General features: G+C 46.0%; 1 long non-coding RNA gene and 1 pseudogene across 1 annotated transcript; both read right to left on the bottom strand.

The window, feature by feature from the left end:
• Positions 1-801: 801 nt before the first annotated feature.
• On the bottom strand, positions 802-3,851 carry LOC147247689 (uncharacterized; annotated as a pseudogene).
• Positions 3,852-6,223: 2,372 nt separating this feature from the next.
• On the bottom strand, positions 6,224-13,788 carry LOC147247688 (uncharacterized). The gene is made up of 3 exons (XR_015109509.1): positions 13,767-13,788; positions 13,623-13,678; positions 6,224-6,294 (listed from the first exon to the last, which is right to left on the bottom strand). It is a non-coding gene; the product is annotated as an uncharacterized LOC147247688 (long non-coding RNA).

Genomic DNA, 13,788 nt, shown 5'->3' with positions numbered 1-13,788 from the left:
GCAGGCCTGCTCCTGGTCCTGGGAAGTGCCTTCCTGTGGAGGGTTCAAATGGGGTGAAACCTGTTCCCTGATTAACAGAGCATCAAACTGTCATTAGAGCCAACGGTAGAGGATCCAACCAATATAATTTTGTCTGTGCACAGATTTTAGCCAATCTTTGTTTGATGGTTTGGTTCATTCTTTCCACCTTACCTTGTGATTGAGGGTGATACACGGTGCCAAACGAGTGCTTCAACCCCAACATTGCCTCCACCTGTTGTAGATGTTGGTTTTTCAAATGTGTCCCATTGTCTGATCTAATTTTCTGTGGGAACCCGTGCCGAGGAATGTATTGATTAATCAAAAACTTCACCACTGACTTGCTATCCTCCGTCTTTGTTGGCCACGCCTCTGGCCATCCTGAAAACACATCCACACACATCAACACATACCTGTACCCTCTGACCATTGTCCCCATGTCCGTGTATTCTATCACAATCTCCCTGCCTGGCCTGGTCTCCAGCGGAAACATACCTGTCTCGGGTTTAATGCTTGGCTTAGAGTTGTACAGGGAACATATGGAACAGCTTTTTACCCAATTCTTTGTTATGTCTGATAAAAACGGATGCCACCATTCTCTCAGAATTTGACTCATCAGAGCCGCTCCCACATGACCGATTCCATGTGCTTCTTCCAGTGCCTGCTCTCTGATTCCAGGGGGCAGTATTAGCCGTCCATCAGGCCCTCGCCAGAGCCCCTCAGTTTCAAGTCCTCCTCTCTGTTTCCATGTTGTCTTTTCCTGTGGTGAGGCCCCTTTTGACATCAGCTGATGTCAATCAGCGTGACCAGTGGAGAGATTTGTAGTTCTTCTTCCATACTCACCGTTTGTAGTTGGGGCAGATAACCTGTCGCTCTTATTGCTGCCGCATCTGCTTCTCGGTTCCCTGTTGCTACTTCTGTAATGGCATTGTCATGACCTTTGCACTTTATGATAGCCACCTCCTGGGGAAGTTGCAGAGCTTCTGCTAATTCTCTCATTTACCGCTCATGTTTAATGGGTTTGTTACCTGCCATGAGGTATCCTGCTCTGATCCATTGTCCCAGTTCCACATGTGCTGCTCCCGTGGCATAGGCAGAGTCCGTATAGATGTTTATTCGTTTTCCTTCTCCTAGTTTGAGAGCCATTACCTGTGCTTTTTGTGCGGATTGCTGTCCTTCTAGTTGCCGGGCCTCTATTGTCACCCAATTGGGTCCTTCCTTCTTCACCACCGCGTATCCTGCTTTCAGTCCACCTTTTTCATCTTTGTAGCAACATCCGTCTGTGAACATCTCTTCAGCATCTGTTAATGGTTGAGCTTTCAGATCTGGTCATACCTTTTCATCCTTTTGTGCTTCGTGTTCACACTCATGCGGTGGTCCGGTTCCCATCCAATCCGCCATGCTGATTCCTTCATGGGTGACTGTGATGTTTGGTGCTTCCAGTATTTTCCAGAGTCTCTGTTGCCTTAGTGATGTCAGGGTGAATGTCTAGGAGTTGACATATACTATAATGCTATGTGACGTGAGTACCCTTAGGGGGTGTCCCATCACTATGTGTCCTGTTTTTTGAATCAGTTTTGCTACCCCTGCTGCATGTTGTGTGCATTTTGGGTGTCGTTTTTCCATCGAGTCTAGCATTATGCTGATGTACATGAGTATGCTCCTTTCTCCCCCTTTTTTCTGAAACAGAACACCGTTAATCACTCCTTCTGTTTCAGAAACGTTGAGAAAAAATGGAGACTGGTAGTCGGGTTGGGCCAGGTCTGCGGCCTGTGCTAGTTTCTGTTTGAGTTGTATGAAGACTGACTCGGTGTCTTTGGTCCAATTTAGTTTAGCATTGAGGTTACGCATGCCATGCTCTTTAATCAAGTTATGGAGAGCCTGTGTCGTGCCCGTATAGTCAGTAATGTCATTGCGACTGTACCCAGTCAGACCGAGAAACGACAACATTTCCTTTACAGTCATGGGCTTTGGGTGATGCAGAATGGTAGCTCTATGTGCAGGCGACATGCCAGCTCCTTTTCGCGAGAGTACTCTGCCCAAAAAGGTAACTTGCATCCTGACCGCTTGGAGTTTGTTTTTACTGACCTTAAAACCGCGTCCAGCCAATCGGATGAGGACAGCCTTTGTTGCGGCCAGGCATGCTGCTGATGTCGGTGCTGCAATGAGAAGATCATCTACATACTGGATTAGGGTGGTGTCCGGAGGAAGCGGACAACCATCCAGGGCCTGTTTTAGTACCTGATTGAATAGTCCTGGTGACAGCGCAAATCCTTGTGGTACCCTGGTGTATCGCCACTGTTGTCCTCTGTAGGTAAAGGAGAAAATGTCTCTGCATTTGTCTGCTAGTGGTAAGCAGAAAAAAGCATTAGCCAAATCAATGCATGTGAACCATGGTTGGTGCGGTCCCAAATTAGTGATTGCCACATAGGGGTTGGGCACAGGAATGGTTGCTGTGGTCAGAATTTCATTTATAGCTCTTAGATAATGTGCCATGCGATATTTACCTGTCTCTTGTTTTTTGACCGGGAGTATGGGAGTGTTCCATGCGGAGGTGGATGGTTCTAATACCCCGGATTTGATGAGACCTGCAATAGTGTCAGCTATACCTGCTTCTGCTTCTGGTTTGTGGGGATATTGTCTGATCCATAAGGGAGTGGCGTCTACCACAGAAAATGTAACAGGTTGACAATCAGTGAGCCCGACATCCGTGGGCCCTTGGGACCACAATTCCTCAGGGAGGGTAGATAGCATCTCTTCCACTGACGGGTGGTCCATCTTTTCCCTACCGTGGTTTCTGGGAACGTGATCATGTTGTAGTGCAACTGTGTCTGTTACTTTTAGGTTAATGCAGTAGGTTTTGCAGGTGGGTGAGAACGAGACAGCAGGTATCTGAGTCGTTATCCAATCGGTGGCTGCTGTGGCTTTTTTGACCATCGGGCCAAGATCTTTAGCTTGATGGTTAGGATGTAATGCGAGGGAAATGTGTGGAACTGCTATGTCCTGCATAAGATACCATACCATCTGTTCCTTGGAGAGGATTGTGGCCACGGCTACACCCTCTGGACCAGCATAAATATTTTGTGATGTGATTTGCCATTGTTTACCTTCCAGGTGTGCTTCAAATTCTTCCTGATACCACTCATTACTCATTTGGTCGTAAAAGAGGGTAACATGAGGTGGGTCGGGTGGAGGGACGTAGGGCTCGAGTAGGGAGATCCAGGGTTTCCACTGCAGGTAGGCAGACAGGAGGCTATTACATAGGGGGGTTTCAGGCTGTAACATACCCCAATAGATGTCCACCAGCTCGTCCTCCAGTGGCTTAAGAAGGTACTGCCCTGCTCCGTGGGTGTTAGGATTACATCAGAGGCATGTTCCATCTGGTAGAATCACAGTGAGTCCATCCGGACTGCGCAGGATGGAGGCTCCTAGTTTGATGAGAAGATCTCGTCCCAACAAGTTAACAGGTACACCAGGAGAGACAACAAATGGATGCAAAAGAGTCTGTTTACCTAATTGGATTTTCAGTGGTATTGTGACCAGCAGTTTCTGTCCAATCCCAGAGAAGCCCACGATGTTCACCGTTCTCGAGGAGATAGTCTCTTGTGGTGGTTTAGAGTTGAGAGTGTGGCTCCCGCGTCGACCAAAAATTACAGGTCGTCATCCAACACCCTTAGAGACAACATAGGATCTGCCTTACCTATGTCATCTGGGTTTCTCTGTGGGGTGTGTCACTGTTGTTGATTGGTGCCGTGCTCCTCCCACTCGTCCCCTCCTATCAGGGGGTATTGTCCATCCTGGACCGGTGCGGCCTGAGGATCAGGGGTCCTCATTCCTCTGGGTGGTCCGCCACTACCTCCATGCCCACGTGGTGCAGGTCCCTGCATGTGACATTCTCTTGCCCAGTGTCCAAGTTGTCCACACATGTAGCACTCACCACCCGCCTGCTGTCCCCGAGGCAGTCTCCCACGGCCTCCTCCCCCTCTCGCCCAGCCCCTTCCACCTCGAGCTCCTCCCCTGTATCCTCCCCACGAGTTCTGAGCTCGCCAATGGGCAGCTGGTCCCCTTGGTGGACCATGCGGTCTCGGTTGGGGGGTCCACAGGGGTACTGGGAACGGATCTGGTGTCTCTGGTTCAGGGGGCAGCCGGGACACAGTTCCCCAGCCATTTTCTGCAAACTGCTAGACATCATTTGTTTATGCATCATAGTTTCTTTTTTCTTTTTGTCATTTACCATTTGTCTCGCCTCTCCCAGCTGCAGCTTCAGTAATTGTGTTTGAAGATCTCTTACTGAATTTTCTTCTTTGTTCGTCTCATCTTTGGCTCTCTGCAGGTGGTGCACAAGATGCTTTTCCCATATGTTAGAATCACTTCCTGGTAAGTCAGGGTTACTCATCATGTTTTCTCTTACCAATTCAGGCACTCCATCCAACACAGCTTTGCGAAACCATTCCTGTTGAACCCCAGTCTTCCCGGGGTGGCGCCCGGTGTGTCTGGTCCACTCGTCTTTAGATTGAGTTATGTATTCTCGAGGATGCTGGGACGAGGTCCAGGTTAGTTTAGGAATGACGGCCGTGTTAGCGAGTGGAAATTTGCTCCTAATAGCTTGCCCTAAGGGGTCTATGACTATTGTTAGTGGCATGTCATCAGGGTCTTCACTAGTGTCAGCGTCTAGTTCAATGTCTTTCAAGTCATGGACATGCAGTGGGATGCTACAGCTCTGAAATCACAGAGTGCTAGTTCCTGTCCAGCAGTTAACATATCTAATTTTGTCAACCAGAGTCCGCTTCCCTCTGCTGGTGGAGGCATTTTATCAACGATTGATTGCACATCACCTAACGCAAGAGGTTTGTATTTGTCACCTCTGCTCTCTCCCATTTGCAGCAAGGGGTATTGTGTTGGCGCTTGTTTGTGGCTGCGCAGTGCCATGTTAGATGTACTATGTGGTGGCCGTGTTTTGGATTTTGTGATAGCATGTCCTGATACCTCACTCCTGAGCTCTATCTCGTTGAGTGTTATGAGGTCTTTCCTCTCTCACCGTCTTCCTCCTTCATCCTTGGTGGGGAGGGTTTTTCAATTTGCATGTTCCGCTCCCTGACAAAACATGGCCAGACCATACTACACCCTTCTCTCTTCCTCATGTCTTTTCTCATCCACTTTTCCTTTCCAATAGACCTGCCTGGTCACCCTTCTTTTTAGCCTCATCTCTCTTTTCCCTGTTCTCTCTCTCCTTCTCCCACAACAACTTACCAAGTGCCATCCGGTCCTCTTTCCCTGCTCTGCTTTCTTTGAACACTTCCTCTATCCTTCTCTTTACCTCACTTCTTTCCTTTTCTTTGTCTTTATCTGAACCCACTTTCCCAATTACAACCAAAATATTTTTCATTTGCTGCCCCAGTGGCCTCCATTGAGTCCTTGGGCCCCAAACATCAACAATCTCTCTATCAACTTCTCCGTCCATCTGTCCCTGCCTAACGGTGAGATGTGCCAGTCAGTTTGTATGGAGTTCACCCGAGCAACTGACCCAGTCAAACAATATTGTCTTGTGAGGTTCTGTTCACTTTGTTAACATCGCTAGGTTTCCATGAAACAGAGACGTTATGTTTGAGACACACAAATCACTCTTTCCCTCTGAGAGACTTAAAATTCCTGGTCCACTGTGACCACACAATATTGAATATGTAATAGAATTCGGGGGTCCTGAATTCCCCGGGACTCCAACCCAGCACCTTCTAGGACTTTGACCCAAGGCCCTATTCCCTCATCAGGGAATAGTGGGGTTGCCAAACCAAGGACAATATCAACTCTTAAAATCACTCTTTCCCTCGGAGAGACTTAAAATTTTCCTGGTCCACTGTGACCACACAATATAAAATATGTAATAGAATTCGGGGGTCCTGAATTCCCCAGGACTCCAACCCAGCACCTTATAGGACTTTGACCCAAGGCCCTATTCCCTCATCATAGAATAGTGGGGTTGCCAAACCAAGGACAATATCAACTCTTATTCACTTTTCATTCTTCACCATAGACTCCATAATTTGGAACTTAACACTAGGACACTGTTAACTCTAAATTTGGTAAAATTCTCAAATTTGTTTTAACAGGTTTCTGCTTACCGTTTTCTGTTGGTCGACCAGAGTTCGTCTGTCCTTTGTGCTCAGTCAAAACAGCCAAATTAAGACCTCACTCTCATCCTGGACGAGCCCCCAAATTGTTGAAGTACGCCGACTTCACGGGGTCCGTTGATGAGAAGAGATCAACCGGAGTCGTCTGCTTTAGACAAATCAACACTTTATTTCACACAACAAAGCAGACACAGATATATCTGGAGACCCCACTACATGCACCTTGAGAGTGCAGCAGAGAGTCTGAATAAGATATTCACAAACAGTGAATATATGCTTAATAACTGAATATATACACAATCAACTCCTAATATAATGGTGCCATATGAACAGAACATGATCAAAAGCTCATTTTCTCACAATAGCTTCTGTAAAATGTAGACTGCATTTTTCCTATTGTGGGACCCTATATTTTCCAATATCTCTTCTTCAATGTTGTCACGTGGTTCTTCCTCTTCAACTCTCATAAACCCCTCAGCATCTTCAGCCGCTTTCTCAGGGGGTGTGGAGACCGGCTTCAAAACTATCTCACATCCCCGACTCTCCTCCTTTCTGAGCAAGGCCAGATATTTTTCAAGTAATTCGTTATAATGTAAGTTTTTGGTGTGTGTCGGTCCTGGTTGTTTTAACAGACGTTCCATTTTCTCTTCCAAAACATATTGAGCTCTCTCACCAATGTTTTCAGTAGATGACTTTATCTGCGATAAAGTCTTCAGTTGTTGCAGGGAAATCATGTACATTTTATTAAATGACCCCATGATGATGAAGCTCGACGGCTATGTGTCTATCTTTGTAACAAACTGCTTTGGAATGGGATTGCAGCCCCTAATAACGGGAGGAGGAAACCCCCGGACTGAGCCAACACTTTACGCTTATGTTTTACACCGGTTTTACGGTTAGCGAAAAGTTTAATAAACTTCTTCTGTTTATTCAATTTAGTGTGTGGGATTAAATTAGCTGCAGCTTCACAAAGGGTGGAAAAATGACGAAGCCAGAGGCTGAACGGTCTTTTTACGTTTTATATGAAGGAGAAAAAAAGTAGTATACATGACACATTGCATTTAATAGCTTCTTTTTCTGATTTCTTTTTCTTCTGTTTTTGTGAACACAAAAGACACCAACTGGCCATTCAGAAAAACAATATTAACGTTAGCTCCAAAATAATCACTTGTTTTTAACTGTATTTTTAAACTGTTTACTATTTGTCTTTTTAATCCAAATAATAATGAGGCAATCAATCAGCAATGAACCCAAAGGGCTCAGATAGAATATTTATTTTTGCTGCCTCTGTATTGCTGTTCATCTAGTACTGCTTGCCCTCATATCATCCATCCATCCACTTTCTTCTTTCTTATCCTGTTAAGGATTGTAGGGGGGCTGGAGCCTATGCCAGCAACATTCAGGTGTGAGGCAGGGTACACCCTGGAGGGGTATCCATCATAGGGTCAGTCCATCATAGGGCCAACACATATTGACAGACAACCATTCACACTCACAGCCATGCCTACAGTCAATTTAGAGTATCCAATTAGCCTCGTCCTCATTTGCATGTGTTTGGACTGTGGGAGGAAGCCAGAGTAACCAAAGAGAACCCACGCAGGCACAGGGAGAACATGCAAACTCCACACAGAAAGATCCTGTGCCCCAGCTGGGACTCAAACCTTCTTGCTGTGAGACAACAGTGCTAACCACTGCACCACCATGCCACTTTACCCTCGTATCAAAACAACACAAATTACCTTTTTGGTGGTTTGTTTCTTATATTTATGACAACTTCATTAAAGCCACCTCCTTTTTACATAGACATAATAGCTGATGTGTTGGTCACAGTGGAAGGGGCACAATGGCACACACTTGGCACAAGGGAGTCAGACAGGTCTTCAGATGGTGAAGCGCGATTTGTCACTCCAGACAACATGTCTCCACTGCTCTAGATATTGGTGATGTATGGCTTGATTGCAGCTGCTCCGCCATGGAAACCCATTCCATGAAGCTCTCTACACACTGTTCTTGAACTAAGCTGAAGGCCACATGAAGTTTAGAGGTCTGTAGAAATTGACTTCAGAAAGTTGGCAACCTCTGCGCATTATGCGCCTTAGCATCCGCTGACCCCATTCCATCATTTTACGTGGCCTACCACTTTGTGGCTGGGTTTCTGTCATTCCCAATCGCTTCCAATTTGTTATAATACCACTGACAGTTGACTGTGGAATATTCAGGAGCAAGGAGTTTTCATGACTGGACTTGTTGCACAGGTGGCTTCCTATCATAGTACCACACCAGAATTCAGACAGACAGATTACTTTATTAATCCCTTTTGGATGTTCCGCCAGGGAAATTGCAATCTCCTACACATTCAGAGCACTGTTGCCATAAAGGTAAAAAGAATAGACATAAATAGAACTGTATAGAAAAATTGAAAAGAAAAGAAAACAAAGACTATATCTATCTATCTATCTATCTATCTATCTATCTATCTATCTATCTATCTATCTATCTATATCTATATATATATTGGCTATATATACACAGAATATATACAGAATATATATATGTGCGTGTGCCTGAATGTGATTTTGTATATGTGCATAGTCGCAGGAATAATAATAATTATAATATTAATATATATAATATTATAATTATTATAATATAAAATTATTATTATAGCAATTATAATGATGGTATGATATGATATAATGACAATATAATATAATAATATAATATAATAATAGTAATAATAGCAGCAGTATTTACCATGGTGATGATTATATAATATAATAATAATAGCAGCACTCGTAACACTAATAATAATAATAATAATAATAATAACAATAATAATAATAATAATATGCAGTCTCTTTTATTGCACATGAGTGTCCGGTTGTTATCGGGGCAGGTTAATGGTGCTCAGCCCTCTCCTATAGTCCTTCTGTTGGCCCTCCCCCCTTCCAGTGAGGAGTTCAACAGTTTAATGGCTTGGGGGATGAACGAGTTCTTCAGTCTGTTGGTCCTGCACTTGGGAAGGAGCAGCCTCTGGCTGAACAGGCTTCTCTGGCTGGTGGTGACTGTGTGCAGAGGGTGCCTGACATTGTCCAGGATGTCCAGCAGTTTGTCAGGAGTTCTCCTCTGCTACTGTTGCTAGAGGGACCAGCTTCATCCTGACAACTGAGCTGGCCCGCCTGATCAGCTTCTCCAGCCTGGAGAGGTCTGCCTTTGTGACCCCCCCCCCAGCACACCACAGTGTAGGACAGGACGCTGAAGACCACAGACTGATAGAACATCCACAGGAGCCTCCTGCAGATGTTGAAGGCTCTAGGCCTCCTCAGGAAGTACATCCTGCTCTGAGCCTTCTTGTACAGCTGTCTCGTGTTGCTCATCCAGTCCAGCCTGTTGTCCAGCCACAGGCCAAGATATTTATAGGTCTGCACGACCTCAACCTCCTCCGTTCCTATCAGAACTGGTCTAAGTCTGGGTTTGTCCCTCCCAAAGTCAATGAGCCAGCTCCTTAGTTTTGGAGGTGTTGAGCTGCAGGCTGTTGTTGTGGCACCAGGCAACAAAGTTCCTCACCAGGCACCTGTACTCCTCCTCTTCATTGTCCCTGATACACCCCACGATGGCTGTGTCATCTGCAAACTTTTGGATGTGACACAGTTCAGAGTTGTAGCAGAAGTCTGGGGTGAAGAGGATAGGGGACAGTACAGTCCCTTGCAGAGCACCGATGCTGTTGACCACAGTGTCAGACGTGATGTCCTTCAGCCTGACGAACTGTGGCCTGTCGGTGAGGTAACTGGAGATCCAAGCAATCAGGCCGGGGTTGTGTTGCGTTATTCCGAGTATTTATCATTTGCTGTGTTATGTTGGATAATCAGTTTATTCACTGTTTGTGTAAACTTATTTCTACAACCTTGATTATTTGCTTTCTTTCGTTCTCTTAATTATATTGTTTGGTAGGGTGAATTGGTACTAACGTTTGTTAATTTTTTGGACAGGTGCTGGAGGGATCGGTGGCAGTTTCTTCCTTGGTGGTGGTTCTTCTTTTCACGTTTTCCTTTAGCAGTGTGAGTGCAGTGCCATGGGTGGTATCGTTTGGAGCATCCCCCCCCCCCCCCCCCCCCCCCCCGTTTGGTTTGTACCTCCGCCATCCGGTGAGCTCCAGCCCTGTTTCCCCTTTTTTTTTGTCCTTATTGTTATGCCCTCCTGGCCAGCGTTAATTTTTTTTAGATTCCATTTTAAATATATATGATTAATAAAGAACTGTTTATTTTACATGTCTTTTGTCCTGTAGGCTTTTGTTTGAATCTGCGTGACCCTGACCTATAATTTCCTGGGGCATAGTTGTCTCCAGGTGGCATTGTTGCAACCATTTTTCCCAACCGCCATACTCTGGCGCTGTTGTAATCATAACCACACCCCACCGCCACATTCGGATAACACCGAACAGTCTTGGTGGGGGGAAACCACGTCTGCATAGAAGTTGAGGTAGTCTGTGAGACAGTGAGTCATCCCATCTATGTCCTCATCATGTGCACCCAGCAGTACATCCCAGTCTGTGGTGTTGTAGCAGTCTCTGAGGGCCTCCTCTGCTGCAGGAGTCCATCTCCTGATGTTGCAGGTGGAGACTGCCTGTCTTTTGACCAGGGGGGTGTACTGGGGCTGTGCGTGCACCAGGTTGTGGTCCGACTTGCCCAGTGGGGGGAGGGCAGTGACTCTGTATGCCTCCTTAACGTTGGTATACAGTAGGTCAATCGTCCTGGTCTTAATTGTGGGACAGTCAACAACCTGATGGAAAGCAGCCAGGGTAGAGTCCAGGGTGACATGATTGAAGTCTCCAGAGATTATCTTGAAGGCCTCAGGATGTTGGGTCTGCAGCCGTGCAGTGACACTGTGGATCCTTTCACGTGCAGCGGCCGCGTCCACTGTCGGAGGGATGTACACACAGAGGGAGATCACATGATTGAACTCCCTCGGCAGGTAATATGGCCTCATGCTAACGGCTAGCAGCTCCAGATTAGGGCAACACAAAACCACCTTCACTGAGACATGGCCAGGGTTATACCAACGGTTGTTGGTGTAGATAATAAGTCCCCCACCTTTGCTTTTCCCACATGTCCCTGTCCGCTCTCACCGCAGTGAAACAGGTCCACGTTAGCATCCGGTATAACATCGGTAAGCCATGTCTCCGTTAGGATGAACAAGCTGCACTCACAGTAGATCCGCTGGTTTTCCAGAGTGACAAACTTGTCCATCTTATTCGGTAGCGAATTGACATTGCCCATAATCACGGAGGGAAGCGATGGTTTGAAACGCCTCAGGTTTCTTGCCAGCTGCGCCTTTAGCTTAGCCCCAGCCTTGCAGCCTCTGTAGCGTCTCCACAGCTCCGCTGGGACGTTGTGTCTGTGTCTGTGTCTGAAGTTTTTAAGAGCCAGTAACTCCTCTCTAGAATAAGCGAGAGTGCTAACTCTTGTCTGTAAAATTGTCATATCCATAGGATATACGTTTTCTGAACTTCTCAAGGAAGTAGAAGTAACAAAAGGAAACAAAAACAACAATAGAACATTAAAGCTGCAAGCAATTTTACAATTTTACACAGTAAAATATTGTCAACGTCATGTCCATACATATATGTGTGTGTGTATATGAATATGATTACGTGAGTGTATATGGGTGCGAGTGTGGGTGTGTGTGAGATTGAAGTTAAGTGTGGAATAATGTGACAGAGATTTCAGTTACAAGGTGGCATCACTTAATATAGAGTCCAGGTTTCATCTGTGGATGTTGATAGGTTCCTACTGTTGTACTTCATTTAGCAGTGACACAGAACCCTTCACCCAAGCACCCATACATCCCAAGAAAGAGGGTGCATCTTCACATGATCAGACAATGCATTCTCAGTTCATAATCTTGGGTCTCTTCCACAAGGCAAATGTTTATTGCACCCTGTGGGGGTAGAGGTCACAGAGAGGTGAGAGACTCCCCCTTTGGTTAGCACTCCTGACAGGAGTTACGACTTCCTTGGTCAGAGTGAACAGGAGATGATGACTGAACGTCTTGATAAAGAGGGAAGGAGATGTTCTTGGTTCATGTAAGTGTGGCAAGGCGAGTGGTGGGGAACAGTTGCCGACAACACCACCTGGGGGCTTTCACCCCAGGATATAAACAAAATTTCAAAAATGACCAGGCTTCCAATTGAACAAGGCACACAGTTCGAATACCACACGACGGGACAGTGATTCCCAATTATAAAAATACTTTCATTACAAAATAATTTAAAATGAGCAACAGACTAAATAAACACCAATGAACAGAGTGCAAGAGGAATTGCCGCAAGGAAAAGGGGACAGGGCTGGGGCTTACCACGACAGCGGTAACGAAAAGGGGAGGAATCCCCCCCCAAAAAAAACTACACTGCACCCGTGACACAGCAAACCAAAAAAACGTGAATAAGGAACCACCACTAGGGGGACCGCTGCCGCTCTGGGCCCTCAACACCTGTCAAAAGAAAAGAAAAGAACACCATTTAAAACATGAAACCACGGCAACCCTCACACACGAACTAAATATCGCTACCCCAAATAACCCAACAGAAACTATTTTAAATCCAAAATGATCAAAATGGGGAGCAAAAGGCAATAATAATAATAATAATAAAGGTTCCATCATCATCTTCTGCTTATTCCTACACACCCCACTAAGGGTCGCGGGGGGGCTGGAGCCTATCCCAGCGTCAATGGACGAGAGGCGGGGTACACCTTGGACAGGTCGCCAGTCCATCGCAGGGCCAACATAGAGAGATGAACCATTCACACTCACATCCATACCTACGGTCAATTTAGAGTATTCAATCAGCCTAGTCCCCAATTGCATGTTTTTGGACTGTGGGAGGAAGCCGGAGTACCCGGAGAGAACCCACGCAGACACGGGGAGAACATGCAAACTCCACACAGAAAAATCCCGTGCCCGAGCCGGTACTCGAACCTGGAACCTTCTTGCTGTGAGGCCACAGTGCTAACCACTGCACCACCGTGCAGCCCATAATAAAGGTTCTAAACGCTAAATCAAATGTAACCCACAAAAACTAACAGTAATAATTCAAAGAAAGAAATAACAAATAGAAAAGGAATAAACTCAAATAATCAAGAAAATGTCTGCCCCTCTAATTAAAACTCGTCTCCAAGAGGGATGGCTCAGTGCCGATGAGGGTCGGGATGCCCTCTCTGCCCACGTTGAGGCTCTGACAAAGGCCGTAGTGCACGGCTTTAACCGCCGTTAATGGAATCAGAGCTGTTATGAGCCGAATCACCACGAATCCAAACTGAAGACGAGGAGAAGAAAAGAAGAAGAGGAAGAACCAAAACAGCAGCGAGGCTCACAGCGGCAATTGACGGCCGCGCACTGGAAAATAAACAAGTTAACCTAATTAAAATGTGGATGAAGGGCATTACAAAATAACAAAAGCTAAGAATAAACATTTCCTACCGGAGAGCAGAATCGTGGCATCAGACGAGGCAGGAGGAGGAAGCCCGCAGCCCAGACTACACAAACGATGGCCGGGAGAGAATAATCATAACGCCACGGAACATCGGCAGCTTGATATAAAAGGCAGACAACTACGCATCTTACCCACAGAAAGCGCACCACGCAC

The sequence above is a fragment of the Aulostomus chinensis genome, chromosome 16 (genome assembly GCF_037954235.1).
Source record: "Aulostomus chinensis isolate RoL2024-O1b breed Wild chromosome 16, RoL_Achi_v1.0, whole genome shotgun sequence".
Lineage (NCBI taxonomy): Eukaryota > Metazoa > Chordata > Actinopteri > Syngnathiformes > Aulostomidae > Aulostomus > Aulostomus chinensis.
This window is presented reverse-complemented; position numbering and strand designations above follow the sequence as displayed.